This window comes from Urocitellus parryii, chromosome 14 (genome assembly GCF_045843805.1).
Source record: "Urocitellus parryii isolate mUroPar1 chromosome 14, mUroPar1.hap1, whole genome shotgun sequence".
NCBI lineage: Eukaryota > Metazoa > Chordata > Mammalia > Rodentia > Sciuridae > Urocitellus > Urocitellus parryii.
The window spans coordinates 5,135,675-5,152,106 of NC_135544.1; the positions used below are offsets into that span (position 1 = coordinate 5,135,675).

The 16,432-nt window shown below is 36.9% G+C and overlaps 1 protein-coding gene and 1 pseudogene across 1 annotated transcript in view; one reads left to right on the top strand and one right to left on the bottom strand.

Annotated features, from left to right (window-relative positions):
- The window catches only part of Pofut3 (protein O-fucosyltransferase 3), a 101,079-nt gene that overhangs the window by 32,608 nt on the left and 52,039 nt on the right, over positions 1 to 16,432 (bottom strand). The gene's annotated exons all lie outside the window — the stretch shown is intronic.
- LOC144250178 (serine/threonine-protein phosphatase PP1-beta catalytic subunit pseudogene) lies at positions 4,614 to 5,534 on the top strand (annotated as a pseudogene).

Below are 16,432 nucleotides of genomic sequence, written 5' to 3' on the forward strand. Positions count from 1 at the left end.
GACTAGGTAGAGTTTGTGAATTAGTAATTCATAGAAGTACATAGAAAAGTACATAGAAAACCTAGCAATCAAAAAAAGAAGGCTTAATTGTTAACAAAAGACAAACAAGAAGATAATCACTGTATTATCTGGTTCATCTATGAGTATCATTTGCATAGTCATCATCACGTCAGGAGTGGATATTGATCTTTCAAACACCACAATATAAAAGGAGGGCAGAATACAGGAAGGTTGAATGTGCATGTTGAAAAGACAGGGTAAATGAGTGAATGATCATAATCCAACACAGAACCAATAGATAATGCTTAATACTAGTAATTTCAACATGTTACTTAGAGGTCCAGTGATAGTAACCAAAACAGATTGCTGGGCTAGGGATACAGCTCAGTGCTAGAGCTCTAGCCTAGCACGGACAAGGTCCTAGTTTCATCCTCAGCAATGAAAAAAAAAAAAAAAAGTCAGATAAAAGACTTGAAAGGTGATAACCATTCCCTGATGGGAAAAACGGATAGTCAGATGCATAAGATTGAAACTTGACCCCTATCTCTCACCCTGTACAAAAATCAACTCTAAATGGATCCAAGATCTTAATGTCAGACCTGAAACAGCTACTGGAAAACAGGGAAAACACTTCAAAATACTGGTACAAGTAATGATTTTCTGGAGACGACTCCAAAAGCACAGAAAATGGAAACAAAAATTGACAAAGTGGATTATATCCAATTAAAAAGCTTCTGCACAGCAAAGGAAAGAACAGAGTGTAAAAAACCCACAGAATGGGAGAAAACACTTGCCAGTTATTCATCTGACAGAGGGTTAATATTCGATTATACAGAAAAAATCATAAAACTTAACAACAACAAAAAAACTAAGGGCTGGGGCTGTAGCTCAGTGGCAGAGTGTTTGCCTACCATGTGTGAGGCACTGGGTTCGATCCTTAGCATCACATAAAAAAGTAAAGACATGCTGTCCATCTACAAAACAAAACAAAACCAAGTAATCCCATTAAAAACTGGGCAATGATCTGAATAGATACTTCTCAAAAGAAAAAAATGACCAATAAACATATTTTTTAAATGTTTAATATGCCATAAGGGAAATGCAAATCAAAACTACAATGAGATACCATCTCACTCCAGTTAGAATACCTATTACCAAAAACAAAAACAAAAAAACAAATGCTGGTGAGAATGTATAGATAAAGGAACCTTTATACACTGTTGGTGGGAATGTAAATTAGTACAGCCCCAAACCCTATGGAAGCAACTCGGAAAACTAAAAATAGAACTATCATGTGATCCAGCTATCACACTAGTAGGTGTAAACCCAAAGGAAGTCAGTATACAAAAGAGATAAACACCCATGTTTATTGCAGCCCTATTCATAATCACTAAGATATGAAATCGGCCTAGGGTTCCATCAACAGATAAATGGATATGATGATATCACATATAGAGAGGGGAGATTATTCACCCATAAAGAAGAATGAAATTAGGGGAAACAATGGGGAATAATTTTGGCCAAAATCATAGTGTTATATTGCATAAATATGTAACAACAAATCTCACCATTATGTACAACTGTGATGCACCAGATAAAAAAGAATGAAATTCTATCATTTGCAGAAAAATGGATGGAATTGGAGGACATCATGTTAAACAAACTAAGCCAGAAACAAAGACAATTATTTTTATGTTCTCTCTCAAATGTGGACACTTAAGAAAAAGAATATCTGAAAGTAGAAAAGTAGGAGAGATTACTATGGACTTGCAGGGTGCCAGGGTGGGGTAGATGGACGTAATCAATGCACAATGTATGCATGTATGGAAATATCACAGTGAATCTGTTCAATATGTACAATTGATATGTTAGTACTCACTTTAAAAATCCAATGGAAAAAAAAACATTCACTATCTAAACCTGGAGTTTGTATAGCTCTGATAAAAATACAGTGAACAAAATATTACATGGAAAATAAGTCTTCTTTCCCATACCTCAGCCACACAGGTGACAGTTTCTTGTATGTTCTATAGTTTTAAAAAAATGGATAGAAAGGTTGAAAAGGAAGAGAGGAAAGGAGACAGGGAGGGAGAGATCTATAATATAATGATTTCCTATACCTACATTTTTTTGTATTTATACTTATTAAAAGACTTCTTTTAAATTTACTTATAGATTTTTTTTTACCATTGATCACTTTTGTGAATTCTTGGGAAAATTAAATTTGTTAATAAATCAAAAACTTTTCAGAGTCTAACTCTTTTGAATCACTTGTTAAATCTTTGACATCTATGTTTTCCTATGTGATATTTTGCTCTGTACCTAAAACCACTGACATCACAGCCTTCCTTCAAAGAGTGCTCGGCTAACATCTCTGAAATTTTCTTCCAAGCCACTGATAGCCAGTCCCAAATTTTAATGTTGATGCTTTCTTTATGACACCAGAAGTTGTCAAAGAATGTTTCCACACACCAGCTGGACTCCCATACCTTCCTTAACTAGTCCTTAAGTGCTTTGCTCAGAGAAACCCCCAAAGGCTGTCCCTGTCCCATCACACTCCATGGGGGAACCCGGTTGGTGTCCGTTAAGGGTTGCACAACAACAGCACTGCTGTCACCCAGCTGACAAAAGACAGACAGTAGACGACTGGGATAGTTTTGCACCACTGTGACTAAATACCTAACAAGAACAACTTAGAGGACGGAAGGTTTATTTTGGATCACAGTTTCAGAAGATTCAGTCCATGGATGGCCAGCTCCATTGCTCTGGGCCTGAGGTGAGGGACAGTTTTCATGGCAGAAGAGCAGAGCACGGGAAAAATGCTCATCTCATGGCAGCCAAGAAATAGAGAAAAAGAAAGAGAGGGAGGGAAGGTGAGGAAGTGAGAAAGGGAGAAGATAAGTTTTCCAGGACATGCCCCTTGTGACTTATTGGGTCCCACCATCTAGCAGTCCATTCAGCCATCTATGGATTAATCCACATTCATCCACTCTGAAGAGCCCTCATCATCCAAACATTGCTTAAAAGCCCCACCTGTACACACATGAGCCTTTGGGGAGCATATCAGGTCAAAACCATAACAGCTATTATGCTGTTGACCTGTCATACATGCATGTATGACGAGACATGCTGATTTCAAAGATGCTGAAATTTGAAAAGGAGATCAAAACTTCCTAGAATTAAGGAAATTTTTTTCTAATAAATAAAAACATAGACATACCTATAAACTTGGCATTATCCATAAAATTACCACAGAAGTACTCCATCCAGTGCATAAGAGTACCCTGTTCTCTTTATTGATCACATGATATTACGCATGTGTACGTAGTCTCTTCAATATTCGCCCAACTTGGTGAGGTTAAATCTATATAATAAAAGTTGGGTCAAGAAACAGCAAATTTTACAAGTTACGTTGTATCCTAAGACACTCAATACTGGCTGATATCTTCAATAGCAACTCATATCTCAGTGTACACTGTCAATGTGTCTGTCTTAAGCTCTTGGCGCACAATAAGGGAGGGACTTTTTGAAAAGTCAATGATGAATACAATAGTCAGATTCCAAGCTTATTAAATCAAAGATTAATCCTCTGAAATTATTAACAAGACACCAACTGTGCTCTTAAAGCAAGCTTATCCACCAAACTGCAAATCATTTACTACACTTTTGACCTAGTTGGAAGCTATGATTTGGAGAATAAACTCCCTTACTCCCCAAACCGGCAGTTTTCCACTCCATTTAATCATCTTAGAATCTCTCTACTCGGGGGAGCAAAAGCGTAAAATAAAGCACTTTCCTCTAAAGTTAATCCTGTCTAAATACAGTTATCTCGTAGTAGACAAAAGTTCCATAAACATACACTGGAATGGTGCTGGGAAAAATGGAAATCCATGCGTAGAAAAATAAAATTAAACCCCTATCTCTTACCCTGCAAAAAATTCAAAAGTTGATCAAGGACCTAGGCATTAGATGAGAGACCTTGCACCTACTAGAAGAAAAAGTAGACCCAACTCTCCAGCATGCCAGCTTAGGAACTGAGTTCCTCAATAAGATTTATAAAGCACAAGAAATAAAATCAAGAAGCAATGAATGGGATGGTATCAAAATAAAAGGATTCTTCACAACACAGGAAACCATCAAGAATATCAAGAGAGAGCCTACAGAATGGAAGAAAATCTTTACCACCTGCACCTCAGATAGAGCACTCATCTCCAGAATATATAAAGAACTCAAAAAACTTAACACCAGAAAAACAAATAACTCAATAAATGGGCACAGGAACTGAACAGGCACTTCACAGAACAAGAAATATGATAAGTCAACAAATATATGAAAAAATGTTCAACATCTTTAGCAGTTAGAGAAATGCAAATTAATTCTACACTGAGTGTGGATGCCTCCCAGTGTGTGCACACGCTCTCGCTGCTGAGGGGGTCGGGGGAGAGCCCAGGAAAAAGGGGAGTTGGAGCCAGGATCGAAATGCCCCGGGACTTGGAGGTGAGAGAACACCGAGCCAGTCGCTGGAGCCTCAGCAGCGGAGAAGCCCTTGTTCCCGCTGCTGGGAAGGAGAGTCTGGTGTCCACATCAACCCACCTGCTGGTGGTACCAGGATGTCGTCCAGGAAAGATTGTGCAGATGACTGAAGCAGAAGTCCGGGGCTTATGTATCAAGTCTCGTGAAATCTTCCTCAGCCAGCCTATTCTTTTGGAATTGGAAGCACCACTGAAAATTTGTGGAGATATTCATGGACAGTATACAGATTTACTGAGATTATTTGAATATGGAGGTTTCCCACCAGAAGCCAACTATCTTTTCTTAGGAGATTATGTGGACAGAGGAAAGCACTCTTTGGAAACCATTTGTTTGCTATTGGCTTATAAAATCAAATATCCAGAGAACTTCTTTCTCTTAAGAGGAAATCATGAATGTGCTAGCATCGATCGCATTTATGGATTCTATGATGAATGCAAACCAAGGTTTAATATTAAACTGTGGAAGACCTTCACTGATTGTTTTAACTGTCTGCCTATAGCTGCCATCGTGGATGAGAAGATCTTCTGTTGTTACGGAGGACTATCACCAGACTTGCAATCTATGGAGCAGATTCGGAGAATTATGAGACCTACTGGTGTCCCTGATGCAGGTTTACTCTGTGATTTGCTGTGGTCTGACCCAGATAAGGATGTGCAAGGCTGGGAGAAAAATGATCGTGGTGTTTCTTTTACTTTTGGAGCTGATGTAGTCAGTAAATTTCTGAATCGTCATGATTTAGACTTGATTTGTCAGCTCATCAGGTGGTGGGAGATGGATATGAATTTTTTGCTAAACGACAATTGGTAACCCTATTTTCAGCCCCAAATTACTGTGGCGAGTTTGACAATGCTGGTGGAATGATGAGTGTGGATGAAACTTTGATGTGTTCATTTCAGATATTGAAACCAACTGAAAAGAAAGCTAAGTACCAGTATGGTGGACTGAACTCTGGACGTCCTGTCCCTCCACGTCAAACAGCTAATCCTCCGAAGAAAAGGTGAAGAAAGGAATTCTATAAAGAAACCATCAGACTTGTTAAGGACATACTTCATAATATATAAGTGTGCACTGTAAAACCATCGAGCCATTTGACACCCTTTATGATGTCACACCTTTATCTTAAGGAGACGGGTAAAGGATCTTAAATTTTTTTCTAATAGAAAGATGTGCTACACTGTAATGTAATAAGTATACTCTGTTATAATATTCAACAAAAGAAGTTAAATCCAAATTCAAAATTATCCATTAAAGTTACATCTTCATGTATCACAATTTTTAAAGTTGAAAAGCATCCCAGTTAAACTAGATGTGATAGTTAAATCAGATGAAAGTATGATGATCCATCTGTGTAATGTGGTTTTAGTGTTGCTTGGTTGTTTAATTATTTGGGGCTTGTTTTGTTTGTTTGTTTGTTTTTGCTAGAATAATGGCAACTATTTTTAATTTTTTTCTGAAACATTTTTAAAAGTGAAACATGGGAAGAGCTTTAAAGACATTCATCTACTCTTATTTTCCTTTACTTATCTATTTGCTCTTACTAAGAAAACATGCCTCATTACAGTAAAAGGAATTTTAAGAGATTGATAGTTTTAAAAATATGCGAACTATCCAATCCAATAATTTTTAATCAAACAGTTTGGGCATACATACAGCTGATAGTGAATATTTTGCTTTTTACAGAAATTGCCACTGATTTGGATTTGTGCACTCTAATTTTTAACTTATTGATGCTCTATTGTGCAGTAGCATTTCATTTAATTTTAAGATAAGGCTCATATAGTATCACCCAACTAGTTGGTTATGTGATTATGTGGTACCTTGGCTTTAGGTTTTAATTTGCACGAAACACCTTTTGGCATGCCTACTTCCTGATAATACCCTCACTTGCATCAGTTTTGTTTTGGGGGTTTTTGTTGTTGTTTGTTTGTTTGTTTTTAGATCCACAGAACATGAGAATCCTATTTTGACAAGCCTTGGAAAGCTGACACTATTTTCCTCCCTCTGTATGAAGGATGTATTTAAAATGGATGCTGGTCAGTGGGACATATTATCAACTATGGGTATTGGGTGCTTCACTGTCTAATATTGCCATGTGAATGTTGTATACGAATGTAAGGCTGTGTCACTAAAGATTTTAATTCTGCTTTGTAATGTTTTGAACAACTAATAATAAAAAAAAAACAATTACAAAAAAATGATAAGACAGATCACCTAGTAGAACGAGGTAGGGGGTGGAATATTTGGGTAAATGTTTTGCCAAAGATGACACAAGGATGGCAAATAAACACCTGAGAATTAAAAAAAAAAAAAGATTTTAATTCTGGTTTTTCATAATCAAAGGTCATATGATATTCTATAGATATGCTTTGTAGTGAACTATAGTAGCAATAATTTCTGTACATGATCAATAGTTTATTGCAGCATTTCTTTTCTTGTTTTTGTTTTGTTTTGTCTTGTTTTAAGAGTTAGAATTAACAAATGGCAAGGAGTAGAAAAGTCAACATAAAGATTTTAGAAGGAGAACTTATAGGACACAGGTTTGTGATTCATTGGATGTGATTCTAAAATCTTTTATTGAGCATTGTCAAATTTGTAAGCTTCACAGGGATAGACATCATATTTATAATACCCTTCTATATGTGCTACCATAGACGTGAAATTCTTGACCTTAATATTGTCTTTGAAAATGTTAAATTGAGAATTTTCTGTTAACTTACATTTTATGGATTGGTGCATTATATTACTGCAAGAAATATTTGATTTTCAGCACAGTGCAAAAGTTCTTTAAAATGCATATGTCTTTTTTTCCTAATTCCATTTTGTTTTAAAGCACATTTTAAATGTAGTTTTCTCATTTAGTAAAAGTTGTCTAATTGGAAAAAAAAAAAACTACACTGAGATTTCACCTCACTCCAGTCAGAATGGCAATTATCAAGAATACAAGTAACCATAAATGTTGGCAAGGATGTAGAGGAAAAGCACTACATATATTGCTGGTGGGACTGCAAATTGGTGCAACCACTCTGGAAAGCAGTGTGGAGATTCCTCAGAAAACTGGAAATGGAACCACCATTTGACCCAGCTAGCCCACTCCATGACCTATATCCAAAGGACTTAAAATCAGCATACTAAGTGACACAGCCACACCAATGTTTATAGCAGCTCAATTCACCATAGCCAAGCTATGGAGCCAAACTAGGTGTCCTTCAACAGATGAATGGATAAAAAAATGTGGTATACATATATAATGTAATATTACTCAGCCATAAAAAATGTCTTTACGACTTTTATTGGTAAATGGATAGATTGGGAGACTATTATGCTAAGTTAAATAAGCCAATCCCAAAAACCGAAAGACCGAATATTCTCTAATATGCAAATGCTAACACACAATAAAGGGGAGAATACAAGTTCATTGGATTAGACAAAGAGGAATGAAAGGAAGGCAGGAGAATGGAAATAGGAAAGACTAGAATGAATTGGACATAACTTTTCTCTGTTCATGTACGAATACACAAACAATGTAACTCCACATCATGTACAACTACAGGAAAGGGATACTAATTAGAATAAATTATACTTCATGTATCTATAATATGTCAAAATACACTCTACTGTCATGTATATCTAAAAATAACAAATTAAATAAGTAAACAAATAAATATAATCATATCTAGGATGTTCCCAGCTTGATTTTCTCACGTACATGCTTTATCAGTGAAGCAACAAACATGGTCAAGGATCAGGTCTACATTAAGTATCACTAGTAATGCAGGAACTGGGTATATAATTCAGTTAGTAGAGTGCTTGCCTACCATGCACAAGGCCAGGGTTCTATCCCCGGCACTACCAAAAACAAATAAACAATCAAAAAGAATCAAAGTAATGCAAAATGCATGAACTGTAATTCATTGGCCCAAGACTATTAATGAATAAGGTCTGAAAACAAATAAGACCCAACTCTCTTAGGACAGTCCCCCCCAAAAAGCAAAATGATAAAAACATTAAGCAAAGGACATACACATTTCCAATATTTTTTCTTTTATTTAATATGTTTTCATCAAATTTCTAATAATAATATAATGTTCAATACAAGACGTTCTAGTGACCTCAAAAATAAAAGGAAATGGGTAGAAGAAGAAAAGTATCACCCATTTTCACAAAGAAAAGCAACATTCAACAATGGGGGCTTTTCCCCCACATAAGTATGAATTTGTGCATGAGTACTATGTGCGTGTGTGTGCATATATGTGTGCGTGTGTGTGAAAACATGTGTGTACCTGAATGTGTTATGATGTGCTAGTGGGTGTAGAGCTAAATGAGAAAACACTGATTTCAACCTAACAATGCATTAACTATTGACATATGTCTTCAGTAAAAGAATTCATGATAAAATTAGCATATTCTATATTACTATATGTAAAGTAAGTTAAGATTTGTTTCCAAAACCATATTCTATAGAGACTAATCATATGGCTCCCCAGCTGCCAAGATACACAGCCAGCCTGTTAATTTCTGCCATGAAGCAATGGTGGAGCACTAGAGGGGCAGTCCGAGTAGGCTGGAGCGCAGGCAGTGAATAAAGGCCCCAGCCACAGCAAGCCCACCATACAAGTGCAGTGAGCCAGAGCAGAGGCAAGGCAGAGTGCACCCACTTGTCATGCAGAGGCAGGCAGCCCAAACCCAATGCAGATGCCCACTCCACACAGCACCATAGCCTGGAACCCCCAAGCATCCATGGTCCCATAACCTCAACCTCCCTCCCACTTCCTGACAAGGTTTGGGAGTGAAGAAAAGGAAGTGGGACAGATCTAAATGGGGTTGCAGGGCTAACCAATAGCAGTTGGTGCTTTTCCAAACCCTCATTAGCATAAATTGGGACCAACGGTATTGACCAATGGCTATATAAACCCCTAGACTACCATATTCAAGCAGCAATCCCTACTGGGTCCCTCTTGCCCTGCAAGAGCTCTGTCTCTTTTTTCCCCTCATGAATAAGTCCTACTCCTTTGCACTCAATCTTCCTCATCTGTGAATTTTATTCTTCAAATCCATGAAGCAAAAACCTGGAAAGAAGCTGGTAGTTAGTTTCTGGGGTCTTCTGGAGGGAATGGTATGACATGAAGAGCTTCAATAGGCCACTCAATCATAGTGGGGGGCTACCCAGGCTGTGTCCCTCAGAGCTGACACAAGCAGGAACACCCCCCTGATTAGCTAACACTACAACAGGCTTTCTCTGCTGCAGAGGCCTGAAGCTTATGGAGATTGGACTCACCTGAAGCAGAAGCAGAGAATCCAGTTCCATCTCAAACTCTGGTTTCACTATGAGTCAAAGAAGAAACAGAATGGGCCCCAAAGTAAGAAATAAAAAATGCCATATATACTCTAACAATGACAGGGGAAGCTTAACAGCCACAGCTTCTTTCTTCCCAGCTCAGTTACCCTATCTCCAAAGCTTTAGCTCATGTGGTATGTATGCAGCACGTGTGTGCAGCTGAGCATGACAGCCAGCCAGGAAGCAAGCAGGTACATGGAGCAGAAGCACAGGACACGGGGGAGGAAAGGAAGGCTCTCAGAGAAGGATCTCATCACACAATGTTGGGGGATGTTGGGTTTTCTGCACAGGTGAGGTCCTTCAGCTACTATAATCACAAAATGTGTGGAAATGGCCTCACCCACATGTGGAGAAATGGCAGCTTAGAGGGGTGTCTTCAAATGACATGTTCAACTACGGAACAAAACAGGTCTGTCTGCCCTAGACTTCTGGCTAATTTTGTAAATTAATATCTTTATTGCTAAGCCACTTTGATTAGGTTTTTCATACTCACAGCCTATTACATTTGAATGGCAAAAACATGACACTGTGGCCTTACATATGAGAAGTCTGTATGTGGGTGTTTAAAAACAGTGTAGGACACTAGGGTTGTGGCTCAGTGGTAGAGTGCTTGCCTGGCACGTGTCAGTCACTGGGTTCAATCCCCAGTACCACATTAAATAAATAAATAAATAGATAGATAGATAGATAGATAAATAAATAAATAAATAAATAAATAAATAAATAAAATGTATCCATCCACAACTTAAAAAAAAAAAAAACACAATGTAGGAGATGAGACCTTCCTGGCTTTTTTTTCCAAGAAGTCAAATCACTATTGCCAATAGGGACTCTAGGAAACAAATGCTTTTTCAGAAAGAGGTTTCCAAGTTGGTTATCCCCATTCAGTTATCTCATGGCTTTTGTAATGGACAATGCATAGCATTTATCATTCTCAATTGCAATTATGTGTACATCTATCTAACTCCCTACCAGTGAGGGAAGCTTTCAAAAAACAAGTATTGCTCATCTTTGCCTAAGAACCAACATACTTCCAGCAGTGTAGTAGGTCCGCAAAGATATTCCAAGTATAGTCAAGCTTGATGGAATATGCCTGTAATCCCAGAGACTGGGAGACAGAGGCAGGAGGATCATCCCAAGTTCAAGGACAGCCTCAGCAATTTAGCAAGACCCTGTCTCAAAATTTAAAAAATGCAAAGGACTGGGGATATATCTCAGTGGTAAAACACCCCGGGTTTGTTGAATCCCTAGTACTCCCCCCAAGCACTCCCCAAATATATATGTATATGTGTGTGTGTGTGTGTGTGTGTGTGTGTATTCCAAGAAATAATAAACATGGTTAAGTCTTATTTTGTAAAAAGTCAGGCCTTAGCATTTTCTGACAATAAGCTGTATAGAGTAAGCAAGAAGTAAAACTAGAAACTTTATGCTAATAGCAAGTACATGTCAAGGGACACCACTCAAATATAGATCAACTGTAATTAAATGTAAGCATTGAAATATGGTACAACCTCCATACAGATGTCATCTGAAAGTTTAATCAGTCTCATCACAAAATTAAAAAAAAACAAGAATTTCATTCAGATTCCTTGTTAGATTTTGTGACTTGGATGGCCACCCAATGAGGTCAACAGGTTTCTCTGAACAAAAAATAACATATTAAATTAGAAACTGATGAAACACATTGATAAGAAAATGACTACCTTGTCTCATGAACTTTATCTTTACTGATTTACAAGCTTAACAGTCTTATTCTAATTACTTATGATAATATTTCATGGTAGACTAGTATATGATACTAACTCATTGATAATAATAATAAAATATAAGCAAGTTATTAACTCTTGGCAAAAAAAATAATAAAGTCAGTGCTTTGAGAAAGAATTAATGAGACATGAGAATGGAAATGAGACATTAAAAAAATGCTAAAGAACCAGAAGATTTAATTTGAACTTTGGAAGATCTTCTCCTTGGAGGTGGTTTCTTGATTATTCCATGCTGATCACATTTCATTATTGTTTATTACATGCAAACATATTAGCAGTCAGTCAGGAGGAAACACTAAGTTTCACTCTAATTCTGAGCTCATGTGAAATCCATGAAGTTATAAATCTGCAAGTCAATGTCTTAAGCTTGTCTGAGAAGCTTTATATGAATCAAATATATAAGTAAGCAATAAATAAAATTTCACAAAAAGTAGATCATATTTCCAATTTGTTATTTGAACTTGCAAGATTTAATTATACACTTTTATTTTGCTTTAAAATTTTCAAGTGTTAAAAACATTCAAACTTGGAGGGGAAATTGGTATAGCCAATTTCCAATTTAGCAGTATGTGTAGAAATTGTAATTTATGCACTCACACAGCAATTCAGATATTTAGAAAAACATTAGCACATGAACATAGACATACAATATGTTCATAGTAACTGTTACAGTTTGATTTCAAAGTATCTCCCAAAGACTCATGGGTTAAAGGCCTGGTCACCAACCTATGGCATTACAGTAGTGGAACCTTTAGCAGGTGGAGCCTAGTGGGAGGAAGTTATTCATTAGGAGGATGCTCCTGAAGGGGATATTGGAACCAAAGCTCCCTATCCCTCTTTTGCTTCCTGGCCATCATGAGGTGAACAGCTCTGCTCTTCCATGTGCTCCTCAACATGATGCACTGCCTTGCCACAGGCCCAAACACAATAGAGCAAATCGACCATGAATTACAACATCTAAAACCTTCCTCCTTTTAATTTGGTTAGCTCAGGTTATTTGTCACAGCAATGAAACTGATGAGCACAGTAATATTACAAAAGAAAGAGAAAGAAGGGAGGGACAAACCTAAAATTCAATTATACAAGAATGGTTAATTTGGATACATCCATACTATGGAATGAACATAGCTTTTAAAATAATAAAGTTGATATAACATGAAAAAAATCTTTGAAACATAAATAGAAATTCATCAAATTATGTTACATTCATGTATGAATATGCCATAATGAAACCTGCTATTCTATATAATTAATATGCACCAATAAAAAATGTTAAAATGGAAAGAAAGAAAGAAAAACAAGGAGAAATCAGTATCTTTTGTGTAATTCATTAAAATAAAATCAAGCAAAACTACAGGATAAACTCAATTATGCCTAAAAATTCTAGAAGGATAGCCATTAATCTGACTGGCATGGGGTATAAGAACATAAACACTAAATTTCAGTTTTTCCTGGGAGACTATTGTTTTAATTTGGCCCTAAGTAATATATTCATTCATTTCTTAAACTATTTTTGAAAACCAAAAATATTAAAGAAAAAAACAGAATCTTTCTGAAGAGAAAAATAAAAAAAAAAAAACTCTCACAAATTTGGTAAAATACGTCAAGACTCACAGATACATTCCTAAAACTGCCACATCATCCCTGTGATATTTAAGAAATACTGCCCTTGGACTCCTGCCTGTTTTTACAAGAGTATCATAATTTGGAATTTATGTGGAAAATTATATGGCACAGTAAACTGCCAGGAATTTCACCTACCCCAAAAAGGAAAGAGGCAAATTATAGTTCACTTGAACATCAGCAGGTGAATGTGTTCTGCTAACATCCACCTAATGAATTAGAGATGAGCCTACATTCTCTCAGCGGCCCTTTCAGAACACTGCCTAATAATTCAGCTTAAAGGTTGGCTGGAATTTAAAAATTAAAACTTGACAAAAATAAGCAAATCAGAGACCATCAAACCAAGCATCTTGAAATAATAACATTTACAAATTTATCAAGCTTAGCACTTTTAAATATGTATTTCAAAAATCTTGATTATATTTAAAAACCAAATATTGGCAATGTTGAAGCTCTTAAGATAGTATTCTGGAAGGAAAAGGGTAATAAAACATAATATATCCATAGTAAAATAGGAAACTAAACTATAAAATGGGGAAAAAAATTTTAACAGTTGAGAAATCAGGTATGTGATGCCTAATCCCTCAGTAAACCCTCCAGCTGGATTTAGCTTCTAGAAGGCTTCTCCCAGAGCAGGGGCCCCTTTTAACTGAGGGTTTCAAGGTAAAGAAGCATAAAATACCCATTTTTCTTACCCTTTCTCCATTAGGTTAGAAGGTCCTACACCACAGGTGCTTGACAGTACTTTCTAAAGGGGAATAGGGAGACCAGTTAATCTCAACTGGCCACGGACTTTTCCAGTTTTACCACTGAAAATCCCTTATCTCACATGTGCACGCTAAAAAAAGATTGATTTAATAGAAGTTGAGAGTAGAATGCAGTTACTAGAGGCTGGAAAGAATAGTGGGGAGGGAGAGATGATGAAAGGTTTGTCCATGGGTACTAAATTACATTTAAATAGGAGCCAGAAGTTCTGATGTACCATTGTGCCATGGGGTGACTACAGATAACAATAATGTACTGTATGTTTTTTAAAACTAGAAAAAGGGGTAGGGGTTGTGGCTTAGCAGAAGAGCCTCGCCTAGCCTGGGTGAGGCTCTAAGTTCAGTCCTCAGTACCACATAACAATAAATAAATAAAACAAAGTTATTGTGTCCAACGACAACTAATAAATAAATTATTTCTTCTTTTAAAAAAAAATTTAAAATCTTTCACCATAAAAAATTTATAAAAGAGAAAACAGAGATGTTTAACTTGATTTAAACATTAACCTGCCGAGCACAGTGGCATACACCTGTAATCCTGATACCTCAGGAGGCTGAGGCAGGGGGATGGCAAGTCCAGTGCCAGCCTTGGCAATTTAGTGAGACCCTAAGCAACATGCAAAATCCTGCTTCAAAATAAAAAATAAATAGGGTTAGGGATGTAGTTCTGTGGTAAAGTGCCCCTAGGTTCAATCCCCAGTAACAAAAATAAACAAACACACACACACATTAACTTGATTTAAACAACCAGACTGTCATAGACATGAGTACACAATGTACACATGCATTGAACATCACATGGCACTTCATTAATATGCATAATTTTATGTTTTATATACCAGTTTCATGTAAAGTTATTTTTATTTTTTTTTTTTTTTAAACTTTTTCATCTTTCTTTTTTTTTTTTTTTTTTTTTTTAATTTATTTATTTATTTATTTTTTTTTTATTGGTCGTTCATAACATTACATAGTTCTTAATACATCATATTACACGGTTTGATTCAAGTGGATTATGAACTCCCGCTTTTACCCCGTATACAAATTGCTGTATCACATCAGTTACCCTTCCATTGATTGACATATTGCCTTTCTAGTGTCTGATGTATTCTGCTGTCTGTCCTATTGTCTACTATCCCCCCTCCCCTCCCCTCCCCTCCCCTCCCCTTTTCTCTCTCTACCCCTTCTACTGTAAATCATGTCTTCCATTTGTATTCTCTTGACTTACCCCTCCTTACCTCTTATATGACATTTTGTATAACCCTGAGGATCGCCTTCCATTTCCATGCAATTTCCCTTCTCACTCCCTTTCCCTCCCACCTCTCCTCCCTGTTTACTGTAAATATTCTTCTCAAGCTCTTCGTCCCTACCCTGTCCTTGTTTACACCCCTTATATCAAAGGAGTCATTTGGTATTTGTTTTTTAAAGATTGACTAGCTTCACTTAGCATAATCTGCTCTAATGCCATCCATTTCCCTCCAAATTCTATAATTTTGTCATTTTTTAATGCAGAGTAATACTCCATAGTGTATAAATGCCACATTTTTTTTATCCATTCATCTATTGAAGGGCATCTAGGCTGGTTCCACAGTCTTGCTATCGTGAATTGAGCTGCTATGAACATCGATGTAGCAGTGTCCCTGTAGCATGCTCTTGTTAGGGCTTTAGGGAATAGACCGAGAAGGGGAATAGCTGGGTCAAATGGTGGTTCCATTCCCAGCTTTCCGAGAAATCTCCATACTGCTTTCCAAATTGGCTGCACCAATTTGCAGTCCCACCAGCAATGAACAAGAGTGCCCTTTTCCCCGCATCCTCTCCAGCACTTATTGTTGTTTGACTTCCTAATGGCTGCCAGTCTTACTGGAGTGAGATGGTATCTTAGGGTAGTTTTGATTTGCATTTCTCTGACTGCTAGCGATGGTGAGCATTTTTTCATGTACTTGTTGATTGATTGTATGTCCTCCTCTGAGAAGTGTCTGTTCAGGTCCTTGGCCCATTTATTGATTGGGTTATTTGTTATCTTATTGTCTAATTTTTTGAGTTCTTTGTATATTCTGGTTATTAGGGCTCTATCTGAAGTGTGTGGAGTAAAGATTTGTTCCCAGGATGTAGGCTCCCTATTTATCTCTCTTATTGTTTCTTTTGCTGAGAAAAAACTTTTTAGTTTCAGTAAGTCCCATTTGTTGATTCTATTTGTTAACTCTAGCGCTATGGGTGTCCTATTGAGGAATTTGGAGCCCGATCCCACAGCGTGTAGATCATAACCAACTTTTTCTTCTATCAGATGCCGTGTCTCTGATTTAATATCAAGCTCCTTGATCCATTTTGAGTTAACTTTTGTGCACGGCGAGAGATAGGGATTCAGATTCATTTTGGTGCAAATGGATTTCCAGTTTTCCCAGCACCATTTGTTG